At 39.5% G+C, this 12,081-nt stretch overlaps 1 long non-coding RNA gene across 3 annotated transcripts in view; it reads left to right on the forward strand.

Moving 5' to 3' along the window:
- The window catches only part of LOC117265980 (uncharacterized), a 145,408-nt gene extending 135,905 nt beyond the window's left edge, over positions 1 to 9,503 (forward strand). Inside the window, exons 6-7 of one of the 3 annotated variants that reach the window (XR_004502464.2) lie at positions 3,859 to 3,959; positions 7,958 to 9,503. This is a non-coding gene — a long non-coding RNA (uncharacterized LOC117265980). Of the gene's footprint in view, positions 1 to 3,858; positions 5,232 to 7,957 lie in introns of those variants that run through there. The other 2 variants (XR_004502465.2, XR_013492221.1) reach the window with 2 other exon arrangements.
- Positions 9,504 to 12,081: the final 2,578 nt, after the last annotated feature.

Raw genomic sequence — 12,081 nt, forward strand, 5'->3', positions numbered from 1 at the left:
TGTACAGCAACAGCACCCCGGGCTTTTTAATATTTCCTCTAGGGATGTTACCACGACAGAGTAAAAAAGGAAACTGATGGCGTGAAACAGCAGAGGCACTTCAGCAACCTGGGGCCATTAGCATCAGGCTAGCAAAGAATGCTATTTTCTTCATAATGGAGACGGATATAAAGTTATAAAATTAAAAAGTAGTGGCGGGGGTTTTAATTACCACAACTACAGAGGGTACCAACTTCATTTGAAACAGACTCCAGTTATTCCTGTTATTTATTATTCCCTCGTAATTTTTCTGTTTTTACTTTTAGTCCGCTCCCGTTTGCCTTGAATAAAGTTAGTGCAAACTCAACACTTCCTGCATCTGTTTAAAATTAAAAGCCCCTTATAAGTTTGTTGAAGAGAATCCCTTTTTTTTCTAAACAGGCTTTTATTGTGAAACATTTGTCAGTGACTTGTTGTGGAGGATTCAGTGACTTGCATGAAGTTTTCATGCAGTGCCATCTGGTGGCACTTTTTTTATGTTACTACAGTAACACTTCGGCTGGCACATGATTAGCCACAATGACTGAAATGATAGCAATAACTGTAAAAATAGGACAAGAATTCTCCTGTGTTTCCTCCTCTTGTAGTCTGTCATGTCTGTCGGCCAAGTCACAGCAAGATTTTATGACTTCACAATCGCCTAACATGACATAGTGACTTCTGGAACGGAGAAAAAAGTTGTCTCGTGTGAACCTGGCATAATTGACTTTGCTGTTATCAGTTAATTCACCCATTATAAGTTTCATTATTTCTAACACATTTTTATTCCTAAACAACATAAAAGGTCATTTGCCAACAACTCCCAAAATGACGAATATGAACATTGGAGAGTATTAGCAACAGGAGCACTGACTAATGGTCACAGTTTTAAATAAACATTTAACATTATGAAACGGTCGCAGTTAGGCACCAAAACCACTCGGTTAGGTTTAAACGACGACATTACTTGCATCAAGTTGATTTACATTATGTGTGTGACACAAGTTGAGTTCTAAGGATGAGCGAGAACACAAGTTGTGTAGTGTAGTCGAAATGGGTGGGGTTTAAGTCAGATGTGGGTGGGGTTTAAATTGAAAGTGGGTGTGACATAATCTGAAGTTGTTACTTTAAGCCTGAAATTGATATGGGTTGATCAGAAGTTGCTATATTTATTATTTATTAGAAAACTATTTACTGAACAATCTCAGAATTAAGCTCCAGATCATTTTTGAGCACAAGAATAAGAGATTAAACACAGCCACCCAAATGAGGAATTCCCTTTATAACAAGTACTGATATTGACTCATTTTACTTGTATAGTACTCGTATCCGAGGTACAGTATGCGTACCAGATACTTGTCTAATCCCAGTATTCTGCTCAGTCATATTAAGTACGTTACCTTATGTACTGTAAAATCATAGACTGGATAAACCAATGGACACAACTAGTGTGATGTCATTCAGTGGTTTGTGGACTGCTGTTCTGAGCCTCAGTTTTGGCATTTTGGTGTTGGCTGTCTTGGTTTTTTGAAGCCAGAAGTGACTGTGTTTGGATGAAAGGTGAATCTGCCTCACAGGCTGCCTGTTATCCAAGTGGCCCGCCCTTCAAATATGCTCAACATTAGGCCTTAATAAAGTGTAATGTAAATCCCCTGTATAGTTGTCATAAATGTTGAAATTAGCTTTAGAGACCAAACCCGTTTTTTGTACTTTCCTATTTTCTGCTGTAGAGTCAGTTTTTGCAAACAAGGGTCGTAATAAGCTGCTTGCACTGATGAGCTTCTCAGTTGTTTTTTGTGGGACAGTCTTATTTTTTTCACAAAAAGCCACTTTTCTTACACTGACACTGAGAAATGTGTCAAAGATTTAAGTCTGTAATTATATGCTGTATCTAAATTATTGATTTTTTGCATTTAGCTCCACTTACACTTTACATGAGATTTGTAATTAAACACAAACCCACTGTTGTCAGTTCTTCCAGTATATTCTCAAGTCCAGCACATATAGACATCCAGCCTCTCTGACAAGACACTGGCTTTCAATTTTGGATAAATCATAAGAGTACCTAAAATACCATACCCTGTTAAATGTTATGATCGTCATAATAACAGTGATCCAGACGTGAAGTCTGCCAGACTGACATGTTGGGAGACAGACAGCCTGACAGTGCAAAGCACACATACCCCCTGGGGATAATACAGACTTGTAGTGATTTATGTCAGTTCCTGTTTAATGATATAGTATTAAAGACTGGTGATTTATGAGGCCATTTTCATTTTGCATAGACACTCAGGGTTTAACTTACACTCTCCAACATGCTGAGCAATGATGCGTTGAGTTGAGTTTCCCAAAATAGCAAACGTCATTATCTTCCAAGAACTCGTCTCTGTAGATAATGGCCTGTAGTGCAAATGCAATGCAAATAAATACACGCTATTTGTTATTTATACAGTGAAGGTAATATGAGGGACTCAGGTAGACCCTAAGCTGCAGATCCACCACAGGCAGAGGTGATCCTCTGGTTAAGGCTTTCAGTCCAAGAGCAACAGCGTAGGGGTTAAAGATGACAGTCAGGTAGTTCAGGTGTGGTTGTTAATATGGGGTGTTAAGAGCAGCACAACCTGTCAGGGCTGCTAGAGGCTCTTAGAACATTTATGTTTTCCTTAGAGGTTTTGGGGGTCTGTTAAAGTTTCACCATCTTATATTGCCTTTTATTGCAAATATACAGTCAAGATGTCTTAATTTTTAAACATTAAAGTGCTGATCATATGTCAAAGATAAGACCATGTGCAAGAGACATCCGGCAATAAAATGTCAAAATAAAAGACTATATAAAGCTGATACGCAACATTTTCTGATGAAAACTTGTGTGGCAGCTGTAAGCTGTGGCTGCGGCTGGTCCCACCTACTGCTACAACAGCAATTTTTCAAATCGGTTAGTGCCACCTACAGGTAAAATTATATCAAATACGACATACTTGTTTAGCACCCCAATCTGTGCAACTTTGCTAAATTTGGTTACCATGGAATATTTCATTAAAGAGATATGGCGGTTAATAAGTTGCATGGTGGTGTTTTACTAATGGCCACAAGGTGGGGGTGTTGGCACCATGAATAATTATGTTGTGCACATGCTCACTGCTTGCCAGCTCTCACAATAATAAAGTGTGTAGATTATGATAATGCAAGCTGGCAGGCACTCACACAAACTCAGATAAACCCGCACAATCTCTAGGGTTTTGCCCCCTCAGTGCTTGAACCCGATAATAAATCGGCACAAGCTCAATGGGGTTCTGCTTTTTTGGGGCTTGAACCCTAATGACTGAGAGCTTATAGGTAGATCAACATGTTAAGTTGTTTTGTGCCTTAAAACACACAAAAAAAGAGAGAAATGAGTAATGAAATAAATAAATCAGCGGATAAATGATCTCAAGACATCTCTATTCAGACATGGTGAGGAAGAAACTGGTGATTTATTTTGGTTTTTAAAATTTGGAATTTGAAATGCTGAGTGATTTAGATTTGTCGTAATAAGCCACACCCACAGCTGCTTTCAGCTTTCACACGTAATTAATCTGTGGTGATCTTGTGTAACGCTGGTGACTGACTCACTGCAGCTGACTGTTTACAATATCATATATCATCGCAGGCGCCCCCACACACTCCATCAGCAGGGATATGCTACAAATATTTCAATAAAAAACTTAGCTGTTTTTAACAGTGAAGCTTCTACTGCTTTAATTCTTTGGTATAAAATTATGTTAATATTTTCATGCATTTATATTTGTATTTGTGTGCTCTGTGTGTGTGTGTGTGTGTGTGTGTGTTTGTGTAATGCAGATCTCAAAAGACACCTGCATGAAAATGGAGAACGAAAATGAAGATAGTGAAGAAACAGCTTCATGGAGAAAAAACTGTTAAGTTACACACATTTGTCACATGTAAGTTAACATGTATTTGTCATCTCTGTTGTCACATAACTTTTCAAACTGCAGTTCAAGTATTGAACTTTCAGTATGTTGCAGCATCTGGTGGCTCTGGAGTCTAAATTAGAAGTTTAGGATGTGCAATCACCAAGAGTTTTTTACACAGTATAACTGGTTGTGAAAAAGTCTGAAAATCATTATACACTGATGTTGTTTTTTGTGTGTTATATGGTGAGAGTCATGACAGTTCTTGCTGGAAAGTTTTAATTTGTGTTTCTCAAGATAATATAAATGTGTCTGTTATCATGACATTTTCAGTGCCAGCATGTGCTTATATGGTAGATTTGAAAACCCTGGCCTTGTTCATGTTCACTGATATATAACTAAGTGCTGTTTATGTGCTGTTCACATTTTGTTTCACAGAACTGTGCATGCTCCTCTTTGCGGGACATAATCTTTGCTAATGCTTTTCATGTATGTACATATGATGGAACATGCAGTCAGAACAATGTATGCATCACAGGATTCAGTGTTACACAGCTTTGACAATCATAGTGTCTGGTACAATAACATATTTATGTACTGTAAATTCACTGTATCTGTTAAGAAGTATTATCCCAATTTGGTCACAGGAGGACAAAGACAACATTAAGGACATGTACTCATGCAATATGTAAAACTCTGTGGAGAAATGTTCCCAGATTATAGTGCTCTCATGTGACAAAAACTGTATGCACAGCATTTCCCTTTTATCACCACAACATAGAAAATTAATGAACATTGTATTGTTCTGCGATACATCTCTGTAGTGTAAGGTTGGATGAGGAATTTTAATGGTCACTCAACAGACTCGTGAGAACATGGAACTACACTTGTCGTATGAAAATTCACCAGCAGCCCAGAGTATCTCTTTCTTAACAACTTTCCCCACACATGTTCTTTAAAGCCCTTTAAGTAGCTGAGTGGCCTGCTGCAGGGTGCTGTGGTAATGATGGTAACTTGAGATATAAAGTGGGCATTGCAGCATAGATACATTGGTGTTTAAAATGAATAAGTAAATACCCTTCTTGAAACTTGTTTACAATATGTCTGTGGTTCACTTACTTTACATTCTTTATCTTCACAAGTCCAGTTTGACCTGAAAACATCTTTCAGCAGTAACAAAATGTGCAGGCCTACCTTAGATATCATCCCCAGTTATGTGGTTTCCTTTTTTTTACTTTATAGTGAACTCAGACTTTACTTATCTATTTTCTTATATTAAAAATTGCATATTTTCACAACTAAGCTGTCTTCTTTGCATATTACTGACTACTAGTCCATACCCACTGAGTGCACAGTTGCCTGTACAGTTTCACATGGTGTGTGTTTGGGATACAGGTCATAGGAAATTGCAGATTAAATAGTCAGCTGAACCCATTAAGAAGAGCAACGTATTCAGACAGAGTTTTTGTGAGTTTGATAGTACGATTGCTTTATTGAAAGTACAGTAGTACCATTGCCAATAGTGGGATAGTTAGTGGGCTAAAACTGTACATTACTAGTTGAGGCAGCAAGTTGAAAGGCAGATAGTTAAAGTGTTTATATGTTGTATTGACTTAAAAGTGGGATGCACTGGTAGAATGACTGACTGACTGACAGAATGACACACTGACAGTTTCTGTGATTATGTAGAGCATACCATGACTTAGTCATGCCAACAAAAAAACAAAAAACAAAAAAACATTCAGCCACAGGGGCAGCCACAGCGATCGGTCGCATTTTAGCCATTTTTAAGCATTTTTCTGTTGTTATAGCGCCACCCAGTTGCCAATTAGAGTTATATTTCTCCAGTCACCTTGAGGCGTCCTGTTCTACATATCTACCAAGTTTAGTAAAAATCGATACGGCGGTTAGGCCTAGATAAGAAATTAGCTCTCTAGCGCCCCCATTTTGTTTGACGGGGTCAATAATGGGGTCAACTTTTGCTAAGAGGGAACTTTAGATATTGGTCCCTAGATTATGTTCACCGAGTTTCATGCAGATCGGTCAAACTTCCTAGGAAGAGATCGATTTGAAGTGTTTTTCAAAAAATTCAAAATGGCGGAAAATCTGTATCACCGGAAGTTATGGGTTCTTGAGGCAAATTTGTTCCTCATGAGGAGAGGCATCTCTGTGCAAAGTTTCATGTCTCTACAACATACGGGGCATGAGATATGCTCATTTAAAGTTCGCATCCTCCTATGACCCTCTACCACTGTGCCAAATTTCACATGGATTGACCAAGTCAGTGAGGAGAAAAACGTGGAACAGAGACACCCACACACACACCCACAGACAGACAGAGTTTTCGTCATTATATAGTAAGATATTTGCCCTTACATCATTAATAATCCTATCTGTTACTTCTTTTTGTGTAAGCTAAATGCTATTGTTAATTCATGTATTTTAGTAATATGCTAAAAATACATTTACAGTGTCTTTACAGTGAACTATTTACACATTTATGTTTACAGTTATAATTTACATATTTATATGTACACATTTACCTCAGTCTAAGTCCTTCTAGCTTCTCACTGGTTACGTAAGAGATATGTGACCCATAACAAGGAAGTGTAATCAGGAAATGTGGCTGTTGTGAAGCTGTTGAAGTGTGGAGAATATTAAAGTGCTGCTTAAAGGGAAATTTCGGTTTATTTCAACCTGTCTCCTATTGTCCTAAATTTGTTTCAAGTGACTAGTGACATAATAGCTAGCATGTTAGCCGTTAGCCTAGATACAGCCGGGGTGCATAGTAGCGTCAGACCTGTTAAAACACAAGGGAACGGGCAACCTTCAAGTGCAAAGTTAGTCCACTAAACAAGCTTTTTTCCACAAAGACCGCCTCATATCGTTAGGATAAATGTCAGAGAACATATAGAAAAGACATGTAAACGTGTTGTCTTACCTTACCGGTGTGGTGCCATGTTTGTTTACCATTTAGCTCTGCTTTCCAAAGCGCGGCCGAAATATCGCGAGAACAAGCAGCGATCTCATACTGTGCCTGAAATCTTGCGAGAACAAGCCGCAGCAGCTGGAAGGCAGAACCGGACAGTAGCCTGAAAAGTTCATTCATTTATTTTATGAATGATTTATAGAATAATGGCTGACTTTTTGCCAGACTTCGACTTTGTGGAGGAGGAATTTGATTTTGCAGAGTTTGATGGCTGCCCTTATTTATTTGAGCCAGAATACACTGACGAAGAGCTTCATGAAATTGAAGGAGGAGAGAGAGAGAGAGAGAGAGAGAGAGAGAGAGAGAGAGAGACGCAACAGGTAGAGGACGAGAGAGGAGGAATGGCTGCTGCAAGGCTGCGTAGCTCTGGAGATTGGTGGTGTACCTGTGAATGCTGTGCCCCAGTGCCCACAGAAGAGGAATGCCTCTGTTGCAAGGAATGGGACCGGTTGCAGCCTTATTTTCAAGGTCTGGATGTGACCGAGGACGAGACACCTCCACCTGGAGTAGTATCCAGCTGGGCTTTATCTAGAGCTTGCGAGATATATTTCGGCCCAGCTTTGGAAAGCAGAGCTAGATGGTAAACAAACATGGCACCACACCGGTAAGGTAAGGCAACACATTTACATATCGTTTTCTATATGTTCTCTGACATTTATCCTAACGATATGAGGCGGTCTTTGTGGAGAAAAAGCTTGTTTAGTGGACTAACTTTGCACTTGAAGGTTGCCTGTTCACTTACATTTTAACAGGTCTGACGCTACTATGCGCCCCGGCTGTATCCTCATGTCACTTGAAACAAATTTAGGACGATAGGAGACAGGTTGAAATAAACCGAAATTTCCCTTTAAGAGAGGATCTGTCTCTATCCTGCTGTGTACTCTCAACAAGAGTGACCCAACCACCACACACAACCCTCATGTTACAATAGGCTAATAAAAACAAGACCGATGGGGCTTTTCCACTGGTTCTCTTGCCCACACTGAGTCAAACCATGCCAGCCTGATTTGCATTCCCACTGTCAATTTAAACATGCCAGGCCATGCCAAGCTGCATCAGAGAAGGACCATCTCTGGAGCCGGGCCAAAAGGACATCCGATTGCCTCCAAGTGGGTAGCAGTGATGTCTCGCCGACTGCAGCCGATCCCTGATGACCCCCTTTTCCCCAGCAAGAGTGTGTGTTGCATGACTCAGCTGATCTCTGTGTATAAGACCAGAGAGAAAGACATTGTGAAAAGTCTTATTGTATTCAGCGCTCAATACTTTTGTAGCTTCTAACTGAATTTCTGTGGTTTGGAGTTTAGTTTCTCTCCTGTGCCCCTGTTCGTAGTTTCAGATATCTGCTTAAGTTAACTGTTTCATGTTCACTTTAAGCTGTAAAAGAGTTGAAAACCCAACATTTTCATATTTTGCTGCTTCAAAATAAAGGTCTTTACATTACAAAATAAGGGGGAACTTTTATTGTGAAGAAGTTATAGGAAATGGAATGTGTTTATCACTGAATTAGCAAGCAGCTCTGTGGGGCTTTAAAAAGATGCTTCATTAGCTAAATGCTAACATCAGCATGCTATTATATTGACAATAACAATGCTGAAGTGCTGATGTTTTCCATGTTTATCATCTAACACAAGCTAATTAGCACTAAAAACAATTGAGGCTAATGGGAGTGACACTAGTTTGGTCCTATTTTTTTTAAAAATCACAATCAATCCAGTAGTTGTATCACAAATGTCAGCCACATAGGAGTACTACAGGAAAGGTCAGGGGGTCACTAGGATATATCATCTAGGAATCTGTAAATGTCTACACACATTTCATGTTGTAGATGTTGAAACATTTCAAAGGATAAGTACTACTGCAGATGAAAAGATCACCAGTCTCAAGGCTGCATCCTCTGGGAACCAAAATTTAATGGCAATCCGTTTGATAGTTTTTGAGATAGTTCAGTATGGGCCAAAGTGACTGCTTGCGTGGCTAATTAACATCTTGAAGTGTTTAAGCCAGTCATATGTAATTAGTCATGGAAGAAAACACTTTTTTTTCTCTGCACAAGAAAAGAAAATGTAGAGAATCCAAAATACCAGAGCTGGGTTAGCCCGTTACACCCCTGCAGTGAACAGTTTTGAAGCCTCCCTATCTGCCTCCCTCCATCTTTGTCTGTGGTTACTAACCCCTGCTACAGTGGTCAGACATGGGCCCCCTATGTTTTCCACGGACAGTTTATCACACTTCCTCTCTTTCTGCTCTAGGCCCCCAGTCAGTCGACCAGACAGGAAAATCAAAGACTACAGGACATACCATTACAGTGCAAATGGTATATATGGCACTCTACAGCATGCTGATGATATATAACTGTGAAGTCTCACAAGAAAACACAAAACAGGAAGGAGGTCTGAGCTGAGTTTCTCTTTAACAGCCCTCATAAGTGAACATAAATGTCTGAATCACACATTGGATTGATTTAAAGTTAGTCAGAATGATCCTGCACATATTGGATGCTATGGAAGGTAAAATGATTTTACTTGAATGTGTGAATGTTAACTGTATGGAGTTGACTTTGATTAAATAAAGTGCTTAATAAATCATTTGTGATTCAGTTGATTTCACTGTCATTATGTGGTATGGCTCTAAATGCCAGGTAAAATTATTTTATTTTTTTCTAGAGCAGTTTGTCAAACGTTCTGTCAGTCCAGCCTGACTTCACAGTCATTCCATCATACATTGAGAAACAGATCTCCTAAGATGGAACAGAGCATAAAACCACTGGCTTCAGCTCTGTCCAACATCTGGCTTCATTCCTGCGCGCTGCTATCTGGATCATGAACTGTGCTTTAAACATAGAATCAGCTTTAAGTAGGAAAAAAAAGGAACAGGATTTTTTTTGTGGATGAATAGAGTAGTCATGTTTAATAGCAATAGCATGTGAGCTGCAATGTGAACATAGATCTTGCTGTAAAGAAGACCTCTGGGTTTTCTTGCTTCTGACTTATTAATGATATTTGGTTAAGTAGTACATGAGAGGTAGAATACTGAGTTCCTCTGAATAGTAAACATATGTGTAGCATACAGTACTTAATAACAGACAAACCAAAAGTAGGGCAAACTATGAGTTAATGCCATATGTTTCCTACAACTTCTGTTCTGCTATAAAAGGAAAAGAACACCACGTCTTCTGAAACTTATATCTAACAGCCCTGCTTTCTAGAAATGACATTTATATACAACTAATCTGAAACAGAAAATACATTTGAGGGAAACGTAATGCCGAACAAATTACATTTCCTTTAACGTAATGAAGAGATGTTACTAATTTATGTACCTGTCAAGTCCCAAAAATGCAGATACTAAATGCATCAGCAAAATATTCACTAACAACGAATTCCAGCCTTTTCCCACCTAAACAGGCAATCTTACAATACAATATCTGTTGTGACTTTTTGACTAAACAAAATGTCTGAACAAGCTATTGAGGTGCGAATGCTAACAATGAACCAATGTCCAGTGCGCTTTATCTGTTTGGATTCGATCCATTTATTCTCAATGCAATATATACATGCTCACCATAACACATTAGGGCGACAGCATTGTCCATATGTAATCATTATACCATTCCGCCAATACTTCTTGCTTTTAGACATGCTTCCACAACACGGTCAAAAACAGTTTACCTCCCGTTCTACACACCTGATTTCCTTTACCTGGAGCTTACTTGTACAGACTTCACATAAGAATGCTCCACCCTGTGTTCAGTTTAATAACTGCATGTGTATATTTATATTTACCTTGTTTAGATAAGGATAGAATCCAATTGTGGTGACAACAGCATTTTTTTCTTTACCTTTATATATTAACATTTAGTTGAAAACAAAATCTTATCCTAACTTTCACCATAGCACTCACCATGCCTACACCTAAGACTGGAGTCTGGATGCGAACCTGAAGTTCTGGTGTCATGGTCCTGCACTTTGTGCGCCCACCATCCTCCTCAACCACCTTCAAAGCCTACGCAAAATACCAGACATGGGGGAGCAAATCACAAGAAAGTCTCAAGTCTTTACCTTCATGTCTCAAGCAAGTCCCAAGTTAGTTGTGCAAGTCAAGTTGAGTCATTGCTCAGTTCAAGCAAGTCACAAGTCAAGTCATATGTCACATACAGCAAACATCTCCTCACGATCTGCTAGCTACATGTCCTCTGAATATGCTGTGAAAAAGTAGGCAGCCCAGGCTCTGCAAATGGCAACAAAAACATTTGGGTCCAGCTGCATCAACCAGCCAGCGCAAGACCAGTGAAAGCAAGCACACACACATGAATGCGGTGCCCATGTCTCACGGTGTTGCGCACACGTGAACGCGGTGCCCAGAGAGGCAGTCAGAGCTACAGGCTACAATGAGGCTAAAAACAGAGTTCAAATGACGTTTTTCCAAACAACTTTTTACATCGGGCTTCAGGACACTTGGATCACTACGGACGAGCAGTATGGAGATATTCTGTGGTTTCAATTATGTGTTTTGGACGTTTTAATCTGGGGCACCATAAGCCTCCATTAGGTGGAGTTGTGTTGCTACCTCCTCTCCCCTTGGATCTCCGTAAGTGTTGTGAGGACTCTAAAACTTCACCTGATCCTCCATCGGCATATGGGTGAGTAGATAACGGGTGAATTTTCATGTTGGATGCACTATCCCTTGAATAGGTGTGTAAATCTAGGATAACTAGCAGCTATCACTCATGCATGACAGAGTCACGGAGGACGAGGGGGGGAGCTAGCTCCGTTGTGTTTGATAACATTGTTGAATGTAAACAGAAGTGATGCCCAACGGTGCTTAGTGTGCCTTTAATATTGAATTAAAGCCAAGTCCTTTCGAGTCATCTGTCTCAAGTCAAAGTCAAGGCTCAAGTCATGAATACAAAGTCAAAGTCAAGTCGGGTCTTTTATCAGCGTTAGTCTAGCAAGTCTCAAGACATCATATTTGCGACTCGAGTCTGACTCGAGTCAAGTCATGTCTCTGCGCAATACACTAATATGATGTTTCATTACCTAAAAGAAACGTCTCTAAACATAATCCAGGTAGTGATCTTGTTGCGACAATAATGTCATTGGGAAACCTGTTTTGTAACATACAAAATAATTTCTTGGAGACAGGGTTGTATCTAAGGACATGTGC

The sequence above is a fragment of the Epinephelus lanceolatus genome, chromosome 10 (genome assembly GCF_041903045.1).
Source record: "Epinephelus lanceolatus isolate andai-2023 chromosome 10, ASM4190304v1, whole genome shotgun sequence".
Taxonomy (NCBI): Eukaryota; Metazoa; Chordata; class Actinopteri; order Perciformes; family Serranidae; genus Epinephelus; species Epinephelus lanceolatus.